The sequence below is a fragment of the Thamnophis elegans genome, chromosome 1, assembly GCF_009769535.1.
Source record: "Thamnophis elegans isolate rThaEle1 chromosome 1, rThaEle1.pri, whole genome shotgun sequence".
Taxonomy (NCBI): Eukaryota; Metazoa; Chordata; class Lepidosauria; order Squamata; family Colubridae; genus Thamnophis; species Thamnophis elegans.
Window position 1 is genome coordinate 100,884,565 of NC_045541.1, and position 14,811 is coordinate 100,899,375.

Below are 14,811 nucleotides of genomic sequence, written 5' to 3' on the forward strand. Positions count from 1 at the left end.
TCTTGTTGCTAGCATCTAATGCTTACATTTTAAATGTTTGCAGTCACCAGAATGGAATTTTCACTATCAAATTGTATGTGGCAACGTGTATTTTATCATTATCCTCATCATCCTCATCAATTTAGTTAGTTAATCACACTGCGGTTTATTCATTTATTTAGAAATAACTCAGGACAATGAATATATTCAATTTACCACCTTCCCACTATTTTCCCCACAATAACAATCTCAAGAGAGAGTGAACAATCTCAAGAGAGAGCTTGCTTTGATGACTAACACAGGACTAGAACTCACAGCTTCCCATTTTCTAGCCTGGTCCTTTAACCACTAGACCAAACGGCTTCTCGGTTTAATTAAGTGCTTAATTAAGTGATCTGTAGAACTGAAGGGGTCTGAGTGATCAAAATGTCAATGATATTCTGATCTACTGAACTCTTAGGCTTAGCTGACTATATGGATAGTCCATAGTGATGTATATCAAAGCATTTCCCAATGATGGAATGGCATCCATTAGTCCTTTCTTTCCTGTGGCTGACCATAGGCTTTTATCCAATATGTACTGAATAGCTGGGGAACATCCCAGAACCAATTTGTGGCCACAGGAAGTAGGAGAACAATAGAATAATAAAATTATATTTGGAAGGGACAAATGGAGCATCTAATCTCAATCTCTGCAAAGTACAATAAACCCAACTATGAACTATCCATGAAAGATATCTGTTCATTTTCTTATTAAAAAAAAATTGAGAGAGGGAGAACCTCCATAGATGAATACAAAGTGAAAATTCTATTGCATGAGTAGAAATCAACACATAAAACGTAAGACAAAAACTTCTAATAAATTAAACAAATAAATTAAAAGATACATGTGTGTGTATTATGTATGTGGATAAAATGAAGTTAAACCTGAATCTCTAATTATATTTCTATTACATGCTAATAAGGAAGGTAGGAAGAAGAAAAATTAAAAGCACTTAATTGCGATATAATTTTCATTTATAGATAATTTTTAGATAAACCCAAAAAGAAATTAGTTTTAATAAACTTGCTGATATCCACATTTGTATTGTTGGATCCCAATCTTTCTCTACATCAAAATCAGAAAATCATGTACTAGATCTGACTAATATAGAAACTTATTGATTTCAGTCAATTTTATTTTAAATAAGAATAAACTTCGTGCAAAATATTATTGTTTTCCTTTTTAAAACACAAAAATGGAACAGCATCACAAAGCTTTTGTGACTGAAACTTTAAAAAGAATACTAATTGACACTAATAACCTGTGTTGTTATAATAAAATATCTTTCATTATAGTCTTATGCTTTTCTGCACATTATCAAAACCCCTAATATTTTGTAAATAACACCTCAAATATGGCCAAGAAAGATAACAGGTAACAAGACATTTGAACAAAATGTGTGTGTGTGTGTGTGTGTACGCATACACACAGAGAGAAAGGGGAAAATTAAGATTATCGGTAATAGGAGAAAGATGCACAACAAATTAATGTTTCTTATCATGGACCACAACCAATCAAAACTGGAAATATTTTCAAGGCCAACCTAAGCAAAGGAATACAGACTTTCCCTCTTGACCCCCAATATTTTCTAAAAAGTAGTTGTTGAAAAAGAGTTAATCATGACAACTGTGTGTAAGTATTCAGAGTAAAAGGGAGAAAAGAGATTTACTGACCATGAATTAAAGAAGCATAAAGGTTCGTACAATTTTTTTTTTGCCTTACACTCAGTATTTATTTAAATTCATTACCTGGAAAACCACTCAGAAAGAAGACAATGAATCAGATGAGAAATGAAACTGATTACCTACATACATACAGAATTAATTTATATGAAATGAAGTCATATTCTCTGTAACCATATCTATGTCCTTATCTATCTGATCACATTTTTTTTCTTTTGTGAAAGTTTGTTTAGCAGAATTTTAGAAACTAATTTTGAAAGAGTTATAAAAGAAACTAGAGTTTTAAAAGAGGGGGTATAATATTTAATAGATTATTATATACTAGAAAAAATGACTACAGATGTTAACTGTATTTAATTCAATCACAGTACTGCAATGTCTTACTGATTTTAATAAATCAATCGAATCTTTTAAATATAGCCCATTACATTCATCAGAAAGGATATATATTTATGTACAATTACCAAATGATTAATTCAATTAACTTGGCTTATGAAATATCTTCCAATTAAGTACGTGGCAGCAAATTTGTAAGAAAGATTTAAAGATTTTTAAGTAAGATTTCTTAATAGCAACAGCCACTAGGGGCCCCAGAAGTATAACATATATTATACAGCAATGTCCTCGCCGCATACTAATCTGATAACTGTTATATTATTCCTTAAATATGCCCATATGGATATATTTATTTTTAATTTCAGGTTTAAATTTTTTTTCTAAAGTTAAATATCACTCTAGTCATGAACAATTCTGAGCAGTGTACATTTCAAATCTCCATAAATTTGGTTTAAAAAAAATTATTAGTAATATACAACATGTCTATAGCTCTAGATGTGTTTCTTCATATAACCATTTAAAAAAAAAATACTACTAGAATCAATAATGGGAATAGAAGATTATTTAACAGTTTTGGTATTGATGACATTTATTTTAATGAGGTTACTGATTTTTGAGAAGTACAAAGAATAAAAACCAAACCCAGTAACAAAAAGTTTTGGAAACCAATGTCAAGAGGTCAATGTCAATGTTTATAGTCTAAAGGCACCTAAAAAAAATTTGGTAGAAAAATCTGCTATATATTCCATAGAACCTAATAGCTAGAAAGTGGGCATTAATTACACTTCTCTAAACATTAGAATGAGCGTCACACTCACATTTGCAGGCTGTGTTTTTCCCATGAAAGAGGGCAATGTTCAGGACTAATACAAAACCGTGCCAATTTACTTCTACAACATACATCATTCAGCATTGGGAGCACGGGACTTTCCTTAAGAGCCCTTACGAAAAAGTAAATGAAGCTTACGTGCAGCTGGGAGCACTTGTTTTCTTCTCAAGGAAAGGTTAGATCCAAAAGTAATCTTCAAAGCCAAGAGGTTTTCCGGCTCAGTGAGGTCTAAACTGCGAGAAGGGCCACCTGCAGTTCTCCGATATATGGAACACTTTCCAGACAGGTCTGTTTGGTTTTTCAGGTTCTTATACACACCCCCTTTTGATGACAATGATAATACAGACTGTGACACAGCTGAAAAGAGTTGGTCTTAAAATTGAGAAGAGTCCAGTTTTGAACATTCACCCATTTGTTTTTGTTTTTTTAAAAAAACTCTCTTTCCTTCCTTGTGTAATTTGGATACAATTGTTGGTTCCAAATAGGCATAATTGCCTTAATCTGATCCATGATTTGTCCTAAGGAAAATGGAATTTTTAGGTACATAAAAGTAGATTTTTATCTTTATATTTTGGGTATATTCTATAGATCAAATTCTAGCAAATTCTTCTAAATACATGGAATGATGAAAATGAATCTATAACTGTGAACTGTAAGACATCATTGGGGTATTTATAGGACATTGTAGAACATTCTCTGGTGTTCAGTTTTAAAAGCAGCAGGAATGAACTGCTTTAACTATTAGACTTGGGGAATAGTAAAATGTAAGCTGTAAAGCTAAACATTTCTATTTACACATCCTTCATGCATGTTTTTTTAAATCTTGAGAGACCTTACATGGTTTACTTCTAAAAAGCAAATTTAAATGATGATGTGTGGATTATACTTTTGTTGTGAAAGTATGTTGATGTAGATTTGCAATAGGGTGACATAAGTAATATTATAACTCCATTCATAAGGTAATGTTATTTTTGTACTCTTGTTAACACTTACCAAGACTGCTGATAAAACTGAATCGATATTGTTATTGACTGAGATCAGGACCTCCAATTTGCCTAAAAAAAAATAACAACTTAGAATAGCATTCAAAATCTGAGGTTTATATTATCATCTAAGTTAATTAATTCATGAGGAGCATGATTAGTGGTCATGCAAAATGGAGACTCTTCAGATCTGAAGAACCTCTCTAATTGCTGAATCACATATCCAAGATACCTCCTGATCTCTGAATTGATTCGTCCAAAACACAAATCAGAATATATCATATTAGTCATATTTACCAGCCATCAAAAAGCCTTCAGTGTTGTTATGTGATTTTTTTAAAATAAAAAAACATCGATATTATGGGAGAATAATTGGATGAAGCATGGATTGCAGACTATAAATGGCATAACATTAGATTTTAAAAAATTATCCTAATGTTATGCAGTTTATGGATTTGCAAACCATGCTAAAGTTTTTTTAAAAAAATTATGAAGCCATTAGATGCCTTACAATATGAATTTGCTCCTGGATATTAAATTAGAAATATACTTGCCTTAAACAAAAACCAAACATTAATAATTTGTTGAGATTAGCAGTAGGATGAGGAGTAAAAGAGGTCATGTGGTATGAATGTCACACATGCAGGCTGGAGATTGCCGTCCATGCTCCTTCCTACTGTAGGTACCAATGCAGAAGACCAATTAAGTTTAGGTACCTATTCAATTTTGCACTTCATATCAAAAGCCATGATCACTATGAAACACTTTCCCTTCTTTTAAAACATGCTGGGTTTATAAATACTTTCTCAACCTAGAACAAAACAGTGCTTTGGCTGGGCTTAAAAATACTTAGGGAAAGCCCTGCTTTCTACATATTTTATTCTCATGGTGGTCAAAAACAGGTTTGTAGGAAGCCATAAATAGGATATGAGGTCATCCTTCCATATGTTTACTGAGAGTTTATACTACTACTGGGCTTAATAAGTACTAACTAAATATTAGAGGAACATAGAAATAGCATTTCAGTAGAGGACCAAATTACTCATACTGGGTGATTGGTGCACAGCTACAAAGAGCCCAAGATGAAGCAAATTATCTGAACCCTTTTCAGTCTGGTTCAGTCTGGGCATTGAATTGAAACAGCATTAGTTGCACTTCTCAGTGACCTTTGGAGAACTCAGGATGGGGTGGTGCTCCTCCTGGACTTCTCTGTGGCTTTTGATATCGTCAACCATGTTATGCTTCAGGACCAACTTTGGGAGTTGGGAGTGGGAGCACTGCATAATGAAATGTCTCTTCCTTCCTCTGCAGCCAATTCTAGTCAGGGTTAGTGGAGGAGCAGATGCTAAGCCCTAGGTTCCTGCAATATGGGGTGCTCTGGGGTCAAACCTTTCTCTTTCTTTTTTAATATCTATATGAGGGAGAGTGCCTGTTTGTCTGGAGTTCAGTGCAGTATCATCATTATGCTGCTGATGATGCACAGTTACATAACTGGTGATGCTGTGGTGGCACTGGCCAACAGCCTGGAAGCTGCAAGGGTCTGGATGGGATGGAACTGGCTTTGGATCAATCCCAGAAAGCCAGAGAGGCTCTTGGTTTTTGCCTACCCCCAACCTAGCCAAGATGATATTTCATCTCTGACTCTGCACAGGGTGGCACTTCCTGGATTAAATTGGTGCACCATTTGGGAATGCACCTAGATTCCTTGAGAAGTAGGTGGCATCCAGGCTGGGGCAACTTTGCATAGACCCCTATAGTACGAGAACTGTGCGTCTTCCTGTTTGGCTTACTGCAATGTGTTCTACATGAGACTGGCCTTAAAGACCATCTAGAAGTAATAGCTGGTCCAGGATATCACTGGCTCAGTGATGGATGTCCCTAGCTTTAGCCATTTAACATCTCTGTTACATAACTTCCTGCCCCACCACCAAGCTCTGGGATAGAATGAGAAGGATTTAACAATGAATTGGTTGTGGAAGCTTAACTTTGGTGCCAGATTTTAAATGTTTATGTTTTTAATAATGAGCTGCGGTGGCACAGTGGTTAAAGTGCAGTACTGCAGGTTAGTTCTGCTGACTGCCGGCTGCTTGCAATTTGGCAGTTCGAATCTCACCAGGCTCAATGTTGACTCAGACTACCAGTCTTCCGAGGTTGGTAAAATGAGGACCCAAATTGTTGGGGGCAATATGCTGACTCTGTAAACTGCTTGGAGAGGGCTATAAAACACTGTAAAGCAGTATATAAGTCTAAGTGCTAAATGCTATTGCTAATACATATACCGTGCCATTCATAAACACAACTCCATTTGCTCTGCTCAATGACAATCACATTTTACTACTGATTTTTCAGCCTATACTTTTATTATTGTTTAAGTAGTTAAAAAAACTTGTAGTGCTCACAGTCTGGCACTTTGATTGTGTTAAAATCCTGAGCCTTAAACCATAGACTGACTGAATCCAAGGTAATGGTAGTACAACACAGAGGTGGGCTGCTCCCAGTTTGGCCCAGTTCAGTCAAACCGGTTGTGGAATTTACACCTGGGTTGCAGAACTGGCAGTGACCCAGGCCTGCCATACTCCTGAATCAGTTGCCTCACCGTCGCTGGGCTGCCGCCATTTTGGTTTTTAGTGACTGTGTGTGCACAGTTCACTATAAATTGTTTTGAGCATGCATGCACATGCATGCGCATTGGACACAAGTTGCAAACCAGTAATAAAACCGGCACAACCCACCCCTGGTACAACAGGACTTTCCTTTCTCCACTCTGCTTTGCATTCTATGTGAGTTCCTCGAATCTACTATGGATGATCCTTCAAAACTCTGGAGCAAGGCTGGAAGATGTGTAGAAAACACAAAGTCCATTCTGCTTAGAGAGGAAAGTGAAAACCGATTGGAATATACCATGAGGAAAACAAGACAGGGTCCTATTTTCTTTTGACCCCTGAAATAAGCACTTGGCCTTATTTTCAGGGAGGTCTTATTATTTTTGAGGTGCAGGAGGTGGCGAGCATGGTCACCTCATGGCTGCTGCTGTGTTGCAATATTTTCGGGAAGGGCTTATTTTCAGGGAAAATGTGTTCAAAATATGCCTATTATCTGGGGTGGGGGGTGGGGATGGTTTGTCTTATTTTCAGAGAGACAGACATCTTTAAATCATTTATTGCAAACCTGAACTATAGGTAAAGGTAAAAAAAAGAAAAAGTGTATACCTGGCCCTGAGTCTAAGAACCTGCCAATTTTACATGATATTGAATACCAAATTGAACCTAGTTTATGAGTCCATAGATTAATTCACTACTTGCTCACAGCTAAACTATTCTTGGAAGAGAGATATCATCACTTCAACTTACTTATATGATTATACAGTAAATTTAGATAAAACTGTGAAGTCAGTGTCAGTCAAGATTTAACTCCTAGTAACTGACATCAACACACCCATGCAATTTTTATAATGGCTCCAGTATTTTTTGCTTACGCACTAACCCTAGAGGAGCGTTTGCCAAATTTTTATAATCATGGATTCTTAAATAAATGTTAGGAAAATGCAGGAATACGCCAAATAAACTCCATCCCCTCCCATATTTTTGCCTTAAAGAGAACAATACCTTAGTCCCCCCCACCCCGCAAATAATATTATGGATATAGTTGCATTTATTTATGCTTTCACATCCTTTTATTTTTCAAAGACATTTAACTAAATATAGTGCCCCCAAAATGAATTCATGATTGAGTACTCTTTAGTATCTGAATTATTTTAATAATAATAATAACATTTTTTTGCTGATTACAAGTTATCACAGTCTCATATAGCACAGCTTATATGGATTAAAGTATGAGTTTTCTGAATGTAATGCTCACATTGCTATCTGTCCTTGTATGCTTCAATTAACCAGTTCAGTAACCAATATATTTTTACAAGTCCACTGGCTGGCAGTGAGCTTGGGAAGGCTGTAATGAACCACTGTTAAAACACAGTTTCATTATCACTACAGAACAGGAAGATATCTATATCTATCAATACAAATAAACCTGATTGACTGCTATTTAAATCAAAATAAAGTGCTTTTGCTTTCGATATCTAAGAAGTTTAAGAAGTTACTCCATGGGTTTGAATACTGCTGACCTCAAGCACTCTTACCTAAGAGAAGGAAATTAAGGTAGGTCAAAATACAATTTCAATACATTGAAAACTAAGGAAGAACCATAACCAGTTCTCTGTATTTATATTTTAGTCAATTTCTCACCACCTAAAAGACAGCTCAGATTTCAGATGACTCAACTTGATCTTCCAAGCATTGTGTGCATCCAGCTCATTTGTTATTTTCCTGTTTTATGACCCCTTATTATTTTTTATCTGTGCAAGTGATCTAAGTGGCTCCAGGGAGCAGTGATTTGTATTATATGGGCTGGGACAACAGAGTGGCGAAACAACAGTAAAATCAGAAGTGGCAGAAGAGGTTCTAACACACTCAGAAGGTAGAAATTGTGGATAATTGTACATAATTACGATTGGCAAAGCAAAATGCCTTTTATTGTCTAGCAAATTCATTCATGAAATAAGTCTAGGAAGACAAACAGAAATCGCTTTCCATGGAAAGATCTGCTGAAGAGATTGTTCTGCAGGGGAAAACCCAATTCATGCAGATGAGGGCTAGGCAGGCTTTGAAAAGATTCAGAAGAAATGTTCCAGTTCTTGTGTAAACTGAAACTCTCTGCTATTATTTTGAGCACCTTCCCATTTGCTGGATTGTCTCACAAGCCTGAAAAAAGGCTGGTATTACTATAAGGAAAATGCAGTTCCTAAAAGAGTGGCATCTTTTTTTGCAGTCTTGTATCATATCCTTAAAAATAGTGGGTGGTTCTAAGGAATTGCAGGATAGTTCTTCACTCAAGCAAGGTCTAAAGTACATCTTCCATGCACTGGTGTTCCAGTTGTATTCATCCACATAATTCTTCCAGTTATCCTATTGCCCAGAAGCCTGGTAATTGTTTTAAAATGAATTAAGATCTCCAGAAGGTAAAACAGTCTGCCTCAATGACCAGATCCTCAGGCTATCGGTATCCAGTGGATCTTGCAAGAACTCAGCATGTATGTAGAAAAAGCTCTGTCTATTCGGCTGAATAAGTTTCTTCTTCAGATTTTCTGCTCAGCACACAATGATCTCTAGAAACTGGATCATCAGTAAAGGGGTTGCTGGGAGTGAGGCTAGCAGAAAACAAAACAAAACACCCATTCTTGCATCCACATTAAGACTATAAATCTAAAAGTACTAATTACAGTACCAGTATGTACTTATTTTTATGTGATGATGTTATACATCTTGAAATATGTACCATAATATCCATCCTACAGCTACAGCAGTACAGAATTTAGGGGAGATTATTTTAATAACCAGACTATACATGCATTTCTCATTTTAGTATAATTACTACTATTACCTACCCCCATCTTACATACACCCACACAAGCAACATTTATGTTCCCATTTTTATTAAACCTCATGTGTAGACACAAACAGGAGCACACAGCCTGATAAGTGCCTGGAGAGATGGTACATGCAGACAAACACACATATAAGAAGAGCACATTACTGTGTCATACAAAAAAACTTTCAGATGTCCTTTATAGCCACTTCAGTAATAGCACAGAAACGAATGTGACCAGCAATCTTCTGCAGGCTTTCCCTACATTTCCCTACATCAGGGGTGTCAAGCTAGCGGTTCGCAGACTGGATGCATCTCATGCAGGCCATGGCCACCCTAGGTCCATGAATGGGAAAAATGTCACTTGATGGCAACGTGACACAGCAAGTTTGACATCTGTGCCCAGGGATGGGATTCAGCCGGTTCGGACTGGTTCGATCAAACCAGATGCTAATTTTACATCTGGTTCACTGAATTGGTAGTTGGAAGGGCTGCTGGCCCAGCCCACTCTGCCTGTCCCCTCCCAGGAGTCTTCATGCAGTTCATTTATCATGACAGGTAAGTGCAGAGCCTGCACGGAAGCTCTGGGAGGGTGAAAAATAGGTCTCCCAGAAGTTCTAGAAGTCCAGAAAAAGGCCTTTTTCCAGCCTTCAGAGGGCCTTTGGAGCCCAAGGGAGGCCCTTTTCACCCTCCCGGAGGCTTGAGGAAAGTCTCCGGAGCCTGGGGAGGGTGGAAAACAGGCATCCTGGAAATTCTGGAAGTCCAGATCCTGGGGGAGGCCGTTTTCGCCCTCTCAGAGGCTCAAGGAAAACCTCTGGAGCCAGAGGAGGACGAAAAACAGGCCTTGTGAAAGTTCCAGAAGTCCAGAAAGGGGTTTGGAGCCCGAGGGAGGCCTGGGGAGGATGAAAACATGTCCCCCCCTGTGGTGCAGGAGGCTGATTAGGCCATTCCCACCCATGGCCACACTCACCCAACAATCGGGCAGAGAACTGCTAAAAATTTTCAATCCCATCTCTGTCTGTGCCCTACATTGAGCCATGGTGACACAGTGGTTAGAATGCAGTATTGCAGGCTAACTCACTGCTCACTGCAATTACAATTTCTAGACATATAGCTATCTAGTCCTTTGAAGCAAATAATGCAACATTAAACTAATATAATTAGTTTTTGGAGATTACAGTCCACTTTAGCAAATGTATGAAATAAATTCCTTAGAGAAGACTACATTGTGGGATGGGAGGGGGGGGGAGAGCGAAAGAGGGAGGGAGGGAGGGAGGAAGATTGTGAAATAAGAGAATTACTTTGGTGAGTGGCCAAAGTCAAAGCAACTATTGGGGTAACTCAGACATTTTTGTATAAGTTAGTCAAAACATGGAGCAATAAGAAATTATAGGACTGACATTTGGCGTATAGTCTTGATGATTTTCTACTCAACTGTTTTGGGATAACATTTATCATTGTGATTCCTTTTCTGCCCTGCTGGCCAACTTGAAACTAATAATAAAAGGGTCTATGCGTTGAAATGTTGCTCTTACTGTATACTGTATATTGGAAATGGCAGCTGGATACTTACATTCATTTTCTCTTTATAAAGCTATTTCTAACTCAAAAAGCTATTCATTTCAACTGTTGCATAACTTATGAAAGAGTGAAAGGGAACATGAGTTCTACGGAAATACTAAATTACACATAGTTTCAAAGGCCAATCTGCTGTCACTTGTGCATTATCAGTCATTAGAGTTACAACATTAATTTTGCTACTAAAGTTGGAGAAGTTTGTTTCCGAGGTCAAGCACTTCCGAGTCCTGGGATAATTGCCTACTTTCATGTTGCGGTATAATAATATTTTTTTCAAACCTTCATGGAAATGTACCACTGCTGTAAAGAGGAGTTTAATTATGATTTATATATTTATTTATCAAACAAATTTATTTAGCTGCCCAACTCACACATAGATGACTTGCTGTAACATTCTATCAGTAGTAAGTATGAACATTTGCAAAAGATACACAATATTACTATTATAAGTGCTATGCAGATATTGTATTCATATGAATTATGAAAGTTATAAAGTTTGCTATAAATAAAGGAAGGCATCACTTCTTGGCCCTGATACTTAATGCTTAGCTATTTTCTTTTTAAACATACATACATGAATGTTGCATGTGTATCAACCCTCATGATGTGATTTTATTTCTGTGAAATGATATGAGTTAATTATATATGCAATCTATTCACACTTTCTGTAACAAAATACAGGTGTTCCTTGTCTTACAATAGTTCGTTTAGTGGCAGTTCAAAGTTACAATGGCACTGAAAAGTGTGACTTATGACCAGTGGTGGGATTCAGCTGGTTCACATCTATTTGGGAGAACCAGTTGTTTACTTTCTAAGCAGTTCGGAGAACCAGTTGTTGGAAGAAATCTCCTTTTGTTTCTTTCCACTTTACGGGGTTAATCCTGTAAGGAAGGCAGGAAGGAAACATTCTGGTGTTGTTTCTATTGTAACGTGTGGGTGTTGTGAGGGAAAGACACGCAGGAGCCATGGTGCAAGACAGATCTTTATTATGACACAGGTGACAAGCGATTCAAACGTTCCCTGAACGGTCAGGGTATTTATACTAGCACTCAGACCAACTGTCAAAATGACCAGCCAATCAGGTCGCAGCTGGTATTTGCATATTCAATATCCAACACTCCTTCCCCCCAGTTCTAAAGACCAAATGACCAGCCAATCAGGCCACAGCTTGTATTTGCATATTCAAACTCAGACTCTCTCCTTCCCCCCAGTTCTGCGCATGCTCGGCCTCGCTGTTGCAAGATGCTGGTGAGTCCTTCGTAGCGAACATTTGAACCAGGATAGAAATCAGGTTTTTTTGGGGGGGATCTTTGCAGTGGGGAAGGCTCTCGTTGGTTTTAGAGTCTCGCACGGCTCTCGCTGGGTCGAGAGGCAAGCGGTGGCCATGTAGAGAGAGCTTCAGTCGTCCTGGGCTCCTCGAGTGTTGTTTTTTTTTGAATAAGCGGCGCGGAACTAGGCTTTTGAAGAGGCTAGCGGCGGAGCTGTAGACGGAGGCAAAACGGAGGCAAGTGGATTGCACAGGTGTAGGGCGTGCTCATGGTGTAGAGGCGTGCGAGCGGCTTTAAAGTTAAGGCGGCCGAATCCAGAGAATAACTCAGGTCTGATAGTTTAACGAGGAGTGGCCAGAGGAGTAGGACAGTCTGGTGTATGTAGTGAGTGTGCTAGTGTTGGAGAGGCTGTGCGGTTCTTACTTCAGATGCGCTAAAAGCGGTTACTGGTGGAAACTTTGGTTACTGTTGACAGCTTCGGCTCTTCAAATTTATGCAGGCTGAGCCCCTTCAAATTTAGACAGGCTGTAGCCGGTGCGTGCTAGGTGACAGCTTGAAGAACGAGGCAGTTTGTTGAACGCAGCGGTTGTAACGAGGCGGTTGGTTGAACGCGTCGGTTGGTTCATGGCTGAGAGTGCCGTAGGAACAGCTGGCGGCAGGCAGGCAGCGGCCCCATGCGCGGTTTAGCCGTCGCAGTCCATAGCTCGTCCCTGAGTAGCGGCGGCGGCTCCAGTCGAGGTTAAGCATAGAAAGCCCGTCCCTCGGACGGATGGAGGCCGCGCCTGATTGCTTACTCAGGTTGGCTGAAACCGGAGGCCCACGGTGGTGGTTACTGCTGCTGACGCTTGCTGGCCAAGGCGGCGGCTCTGACAGGCCCTCAATGGAGTAAAGAACAGAATTTTTTTCTGCGTTCACGTTGGATGATGTTGTTCCCTCGCTTCTGTCTTAGGCTCTGCGGGAATCGCAATCAATCCCACCTTCGTCGCCAGTATTGTAACGTGTGGGTGTTGTGAGGGAAAGACACGCAGGAGCCATGGTGCAAGACAGATCTTTATTATGACACAGGTGACAAGCGATTCAAACGTTCCCTGAACGGTCAGGGTATTTATACTAGCACTCAGACCAACTGTCAAAATGACCAGCCAATCAGGTCGCAGCTGGTATTTGCATATTCAATATCCAACAGTTTCTAGCTAATCTTTGTTGCCCTGCTTACAGAAACTGCCTCTCTGGTTAACCCTTATTACATTGTAACAGCTAAGGCGAAGCGTCCATCGACCTGAGTGATCTTGAGTTGGCCACACCCACACAGTCACATGATCACCGAGCCACACCTACCCAGCTGGTCATTAAGGAAGAGAACCGGTTGTTAAATTATTTGAATCCCCCCACTGCTTATGACTTATGAACTGTTTTTCACAGTTACGACCTTTGCAGCATCCCCATGATCATATGATCCAAATTTGGAAGCTTGCAATTGTTGCTTTGTCCCAAGCCATTTGCGACTTTCTGACAAGCAAAGTCAATGGGGAAGCCAGATTCACTTAACAACTGGATTACTAACTTATCAACTGCAGTGATTCACTTAACAACTGTGGCAAATGAAGCAAACTCACTTAATAAATGTCTCACTTAACATAAATTTTGGGCTCAATTGTAGTCATAAGTCGAGAATTACCTATAGGCGTTTATATTATTTACAAACAGGGTGGATAAAAATAGATGATTTTTTAAAAAAAGAAATAAAAAACGGATTTTTAAAATTTAAGTCAGGTTTTGTTATTTTTTATCAAATTTATTTTAATAAAATGCTTTTAGAGTAAAAATCTTTCTAAAATAGTTTTCCATTTAATAATTCAGTTTATTCAGCATGAAATGGAGCTGACTTATGTAGCATGAGGCTGTATATTCTGCAATATTTACATTTTTGGTAAACCCATTCAATGAATCCAAGCTCTGCAAGCTGAGATATCATGCACTGCATTGATGCATTCACACAATTTCACAGTAACCATGAGCTAAAACATAAAACAAAGTCAGGAACATTCCTTTATCCCATTGTTTTGCAAATCTATGTCCACTACAAACTGTATGATTGTTTGTGCATCTGTATCACCAGGCTCTAAGTGTGAGGAGGAAGGGCAAGCAGTAAAAATGAAAGTGGAACCTTCTAAGCAGCTTTTAAATATAATATTAAAGAGCACCTGTCATTTCATATCCATCATGACAGTGCCTGTTAGCGGGCATCACCTGCTGCCTACCATGTCCCTCACCTTGTGGTGTCACTGCCGCCTCACCAGCCATCCCATTAAAGTGAATGGGACTGCCTGACAATGGGTCAGAGGAGGAGCCTTTGCAGGACAGAGATGACAGTTGCTCTTTAAAAAATATGATTTAAATTGAGTTGATTTAAATCAAGCCTTTTTATTAGTGATTTAAATCATGATTTAAATCGTGATTTAAGTAGACTTGATTTAAATCTAATCCACCCTGTTTTCAAAATGTCCAATTTATAGCACAAATTATCAGAAGCGTACAGAAAGATTGACCTTTCAGCTGTGAATGATTGTTTCTCAGAATAGTGTGGCTTTTCCTTCTTGCATAAGTTACGTAAGAATTTAATTATATCTTGACATACTTTGAATAAAATGTCCACAACATTGCCAGGCCAATACTAAAGTAACTGATG